Source organism: Vulpes vulpes, chromosome 2, assembly GCF_048418805.1.
Source record: "Vulpes vulpes isolate BD-2025 chromosome 2, VulVul3, whole genome shotgun sequence".
Classification (NCBI taxonomy): domain Eukaryota; kingdom Metazoa; phylum Chordata; class Mammalia; order Carnivora; family Canidae; genus Vulpes; species Vulpes vulpes.
This window is the reverse complement of record NC_132781.1, coordinates 164,214,039-164,220,030: the sequence shown is the minus strand read 5'-3', so window position 1 is coordinate 164,220,030 and position 5,992 is coordinate 164,214,039.

The window sequence follows — 5,992 nt, the reverse complement described above, 5'->3', positions numbered from 1 at the left end:
TGCACACGCTGTGCATGTGCAGCCACTTTGCACACCGCCTCCGTGGCTCCCGGCCTCCCACGGACCCTCTCTAGACCCCCCACCCACGCTTCTGCAGCAGAGCCTACTGAGGAGCTGGGGCCCCTGGGAGTCCAGGTGCTGCCTGAAAGTGACTGCCCCCCACGAGCTAGACCCCCGCTGCCCCAGCACAACTGGCCCTGGGGGTCACTTCGGGAGGGCCGCTTAAGTGCCCCCCACTCCTGGTCGGCCCTCTGGTCCCGGGACAACCAGGTTGCAAAGGACAAAAGCCTTCCGCGTCCACATTCCCGGCCGGCCTGGACGCCTGCCGAGGGCCCACACCCACGGGCCTGGGCTATTTGCTCCCCTGGGAAAACCAGCCGGGGTCAGGGGTCTGGCACCAGCAGAGCAGAGACATCTAGGAGAAACCAAATATCCTTGCTCATTGCTCCCTGTCCACGTTCCACGGGCAAGGAATCCTCGGGGTGGGGGCGAACGAGGCGAGATGAAAGCCGGCTACCGGGAAACCGAATCCGCGGCGGCTTTGCCAGAGGGCACCCAGGCAGCGCCCGTGCTCTGCGTGTCTCGGGGGAGGTGGCTGACTGGAGACTGTGACGCAGCCCCGAGGGGGCAGGCCCAGGCAGGACACGCGGCAGGGCTTACGCGTGGCCTTGCATGTGTCGGGGGCCAGGAGGGTGGTAACAGGGTGGCCCCGGGACATCAACAGCAGAAAGCACGAAGGGCAGGACAGCGAGGGCCCCGGGGAGCTGTGCTCGTGCACCAGGGCGGCTCCACAGCCGGACGGCCGGCGTCTAGCTCTCCGCGAAGGGGGTGGGTGCAAACCTCCTAACACCAGGGTTAGAGACCCCAGAGCCCCCCAGTTCTTCCTTAGGTCTCTCTTAAGTTTGTTTGGCGAGTGCAGAGGTCACTTTCCCTTAATCCGGGGTTTCAGCAAGTTTTGACCTTAAAGGGCAGGTAAATATTTTAGGCTGTGGTCCAATAAAACGGTTCACGGACGCGGAGATTGGAATTTCATATGCTTGTCACATGTTCCGGATACTACCCTTCGTTTGATTTTCCAAAACCCACTTAGAAATGTAGAAAGCCCCTCCTGACTTGCAGCCGCAAAGCCGGCGATGGGTTGGATGTGGCCCACGGGGCCGTCGTTTGCAGGTCCCTGCTCTGGTCGGCTGTGTCCGGCGCAGCTCACGTTAGAATACTTTGGGGAGCCCTCGAAGGAGCGGGTGCCAGGCCCCTGCACAGATGCCGGTTCCACTGGTCTGGGTTGTGTCTGGGCTTCGTGTGTGCGACGCCCCCCAGGCGGGGCCTGAGCTCCGGGCCCCTCGACCCCACGAGTGCCTGCCGCTGGCGACAAGCTAGTGCTGGGGTGTCGGGTGCACGGCCCCCGCAACGGGATCCGCTTTGCAGGGTGGGGGGGCAGGGAGCACCCAGAACCCTGCCGGGAACGAGTTTACAGGACACAGAACAGCAAGGAGAGTGGGTGCTCGGGGGGACCCAAGGGGAGCCAGGGAAGCAAAGCCGTTAGGATTCACGGGGCGGGCCCGTCACCGCCTTGATGACCTGGCCTCTCGTGGGCGGCAGCGAGCGTGCATGTGTGCATCTGTGTGTGTGTGTGTGTGTGTGTGTGTCTCAGGGAGGGGGCGGCAGGGTGAGAACCGGAGACCTCTGCTGCAGGGCGTGTGTTCTGAACCGAGTCCGGCCGGGTGGTCTGAAGTCGGATCCTCAGCCTCCTCTGGGCGCAGGAGGCTCGGGGTGGGCCGGCAGCGCGGCATCGGGCCGGGGCTCGGCGGGAGTGCGGGGTCCCGGGCCCCAGCCCAGCCCACTGACCCCGAGCCTCTGGCGGTGCTGGCCGGGGCAGGGGGGGCGGACATCAGGGTTTTAACAAGTTCCCGGGCCGCTCTTGGGCACAATGAAGCGTGAGAGACCCAGGTCTCGGACATAAAGGGACACAGACGAGGTGGATGGTCGGGGACGGCTGGCGATTCAGGGCGTCTGCGTTCAGCTGGGAGCCGCAAGTCCGAGGTCTGGTTTGCCGACTTAGCGACCAGCGGGACCAACTTCCGGGACCCGGGGCCCTGCCTCCCGGGCGGGGGCCTCAGGCTTTGGGTTTTCCGACCCTCGGAGCTTCCCTGGGGTCCTGTGCCTCCTCCTGAACGTGTGGGGCGGCGGGGTGCCTGCCCCCTAGTCCTGTGCTGACGTGTTGCATGTGTTCTCTTGAGCTGTAAATAAAGAGCCGATGGTGGTCGAGCTGCCTCAGTGTCTCTCTCTGCCTCCCCCGAGACCATCCGGGGCAGGCGGGGAGCACGCTCCCTGCGGGCCCGAGTATTTCCTCCGCCTCGTCTTCGAGCATTCGCGCTGAGCTCAGCGGGAAACAAGACCGTCGTGTCCTCAGCTGGACCTCTTCGTGCTCCTTCCGTCAACCTCTGGGTGGGGATTTGATATCTGCACCTCCCTCTCCATTTTAGGGCTGGGGCAGCCGAGGTCGCAGCAGGCCGGCCTCAGTCGGGGCCTGGGTGGCCACGTGCAGTGAAAAGCAGACGCCGACTCCCCCCGGAATGGGAAGGATAAAGCGCCGCCACCTGACCTGACGCGGGGCCTGGGCAGGCTCAGATGGCGTCCTGGGAGAGGGCATGAACTGGCCAGCGGGTGGCCTGGCTTGGCACCAGGAGGGCCGTCGGTTATCTCGGTGGCAGCTCCAGCCAGCGCCACCCGGCTCCGCTGAGCTCCCTGCCAGGCCTGGCTGAGGGCAACACAAAGCGAGGCTGCACCGCTGCTCTCGGTGCCTCGGCGTCCTGAAGCCAGGGGGGTCCAGGCTCTCCTGGGGGCTGGGGTACCACAGAGGAGGGAGGCCCCCAAAGGCCTACTGTCCCTCTGAGACTCTCCCTGCCCAAGCACCACCGAGGGACTGTAGCCTGGACAGAGGCGGGACGGGGAACCCCCTAATCCCGGGTTTCCCAAAATGTGGGCCTGGGATCCGGGCTGGGCGGGGAGGGGGGCGCCCAGGTGGTGGTGAAGCGGTGAAGAGTCTGCCTTCGGCTCAGGTCGGGATCCCAGGACTTGGATCGAGCCCCACGTCATGCTCCCTGAGCCTGCTTCTCCCTCTCCTCTGCCTGCCACTCTCCCCACCCCACCTGCTTGGGACACAAGCTCGCTCTCTACAAAATAAGTAAATGATATCTTTTTTTAAATTTTATTCATGAGAGACACAGAGAGAATGAGAGGCAGAGACGCAGGCAGAGGGAGAAGCAGGCTCCATGCAGGGAGCCCGATGCAGGACTCGATTCCGGGTCCCAGGGTCATGCCCTGGGCTGAAGGCAGGCGGTAAACTGCTGAGCCACCCAGGCGTCCCAATAAAATCTTAAAAAAAAAAAGGTCCTCTAAGGGGAGAAAACCAAAGTTTGTGAGCCCCACTGGAGCCTGTGGCTCAGCGTCTCTAGGGAGGGGGCTTGGCCATCTGCGTGTTTGACGAGCCCCCTGCCTGGGTTTGAGACCTTCCTGAGAGCTCAGTCTCCTCCCCACGCAGGCCCCAGGCAGCTGGTGAGCCTCACGCTGGGGATGGTGCTAGGGTGTCGAGCCCGAAGCTCCCCCTTCATATGAGCTCCAGGGTCCTCGTCACCGTGGCCCTGCTGCTCAGCATCGCAGACAAGGCTGAAGGCGGATAAGCACCAACGAATGAGCCGTAATCCTCGTTCACACGGAGGGGCAGCGCGCTGGCTCTGCCCGGGGTCTGCAGTTTGCCGAGCCCCAGGCCTGTACGGCTGACTCCGGGGCGCGTGCTCGCAGAACCCTCCGCTAGGCTTTTAAGAACCCCTCTGTCCCGGGACATCAACTCAAATCCATTTCCTTATTTTTTAAAGATTTTATTTATTTATTCATGAGAGACACAGAGAGAGGCAGAGACACAGGCAGAGGGAGAAGCAGGCTCCATGCAGGGAGCCTGATGCGGGACTCGATCCTGGGACCCCAGGGTCACGCCCTGAGCCGGAGGCAGACGCTCCACCGCTGAGCCCCCCAGACATCCCTCAGATCTGTTTGTGCTCATAAGGGTCAGAACGATACTGAAGTGAACCCACGGCCACGGGGGTCTCGGCTCCCTGCTGGCAGCCTGGGTGCTGCCCTCGGGGCTCGGGTAGCTGCCCTGGGGTGTCAGCCAGGGTTCTCCAGAGAAGCAGAACCAATAGAATTTGTATTTTTTTTTTTTTTTAGAATTTGTATTTACGTATCTTTACACGTCTGTGTGTTTATACTGTATTTATGCCGATCTATTCTGCGGCACCGGCTCACACTCGCGCCGGGCCGGCAATCCGCAGGGCGGGCCTGAACCTCCCGCAGGCGTTGATTCGAGTCTCGAGACCACCTCTCTTCTCGGAGATCTCAGTTTTTGGCATTTCGGGCCTTCACCTGATGAGACGAGGCCCACCCACAGGGTTCTCCTTTACCTGAAGCCGATTGCTTGTAGATGAGGACGCCGTCTCGGCTGTGCCTAGGTCAGCGTGTGCTTAAATCCTCACCTGCTACTGCTGGGCCGCCACGAGACCGAACACCACTCGTCACGGGGGGGCTCCTGAGCTCGGCGCCCAGCTCTGGATCACAGCGCCCGGGCACAAGGCGGAGTTGTGTTTGGTGCGTCCTGAAGTTCTGGGCTATCTCGGTCCTTCGTCAGCTTGTGCGTCAGGTGGCAGCAGTGACCACCATCTGTCATGTGAGGGAACACGCACGTCCTCACCTCACGTCGGGATGGGAAACCCTGCAGGGTGGGGGGTGCGGGAAGGTGGGATCGTGGACCTTGCCCCTCCTCCTGCCCCTCGGTGATGGCGGACCCTGACACCTGTCTTTGTGCCCAGGGGACCACGCGAGACGCCCGGGCCCCTCCCGCAGGTGACCGTCCAGAGGGCCAGGCTGGCCAGCCCCGCGCACTGCGGTCCTGGTGTCTGTCTACGCAGGGCCTTGACCTTGCCTCAGGGCGTGCCCGGAGTGGGACGCGAGCTCATCTGCCGGGCTGCACCCACGGGGGGTGGGGGGCACCCTCCCCTTGTGCAGCTGCAAATGGGTAGAGCCGCCCTCCCAGAGCGGGGCACACACTGCACCGAGAGATAAAGGCCACTTGTCCAAAGCGGTGCAGGTGCTTAGTAGCAGGTACCAGGGGCCCCGGCCGGGCCTCTCTGACTCCGGGACCCGATTACGTGCCCCCGTCTCACGTTGCTTCTCAAGTGCCACGAGTTTGCTGAGCACCTACTAGGAGTCCAGCACCTGTCCCGCTTGCCCCTTCAACCCGCCCACACCCCAGGTCACGGGGGCTGCCCGGTGCATCCAGGGCCACCGAGGCTGCTCAGGGCCAGCAGGGGACAGGAGGTCTGCTGGGCAGGCCCCAGCCCTGGGCGGCCGGAACCGAAGGGCATGGCTCCCCTGGTCCACCTTCCAGAAGGCCCCTCGGGTCGAGGTCCCTCTCAGGGGCCCGGCTGCCTGACCCCAGCGCCCATGTCCCCATTCTTCTGTCTCCCCCGCACGGGCGCAGGCTCCCTTGCTGCCCGCCCCCAGCGGAGGAAGGTGAGACCTCACGGAGCCCGCAGACCTGGACCTGAGAGCCCCGTGGGCCATTCTGACGCGTTCTCTGGTCCTGACGTGAGCGCGGGCTCTGGAGGGACCGGGCAGGTCTGGTGAGGCCTTGCCAGGACGGGGCTCCCGCCAGCGAGGATCATGGCACCCCGACGAGGTGGCAAAGCCTCAGGGACACCGGGAATCACGGGCTGCATTTTAAAGCTCAAGGCTGGTTTCGAGGAACCTGACTGGGACCCACGGACGTCGGCCGTGATGCCGATGGATTCTGAGTCGTTGGGACACATATTTTGGAAGCTGCCCCCCTGTGCTTTGACCAATCATAAAAACAAAAGTGTCCTCTAGAGAGGAGGCCTCTCGCACCTCCCAGCCTTGTCCGGGCACCTCCGGAAAACCCGAGAAAGGAGAAGTAGCAGAA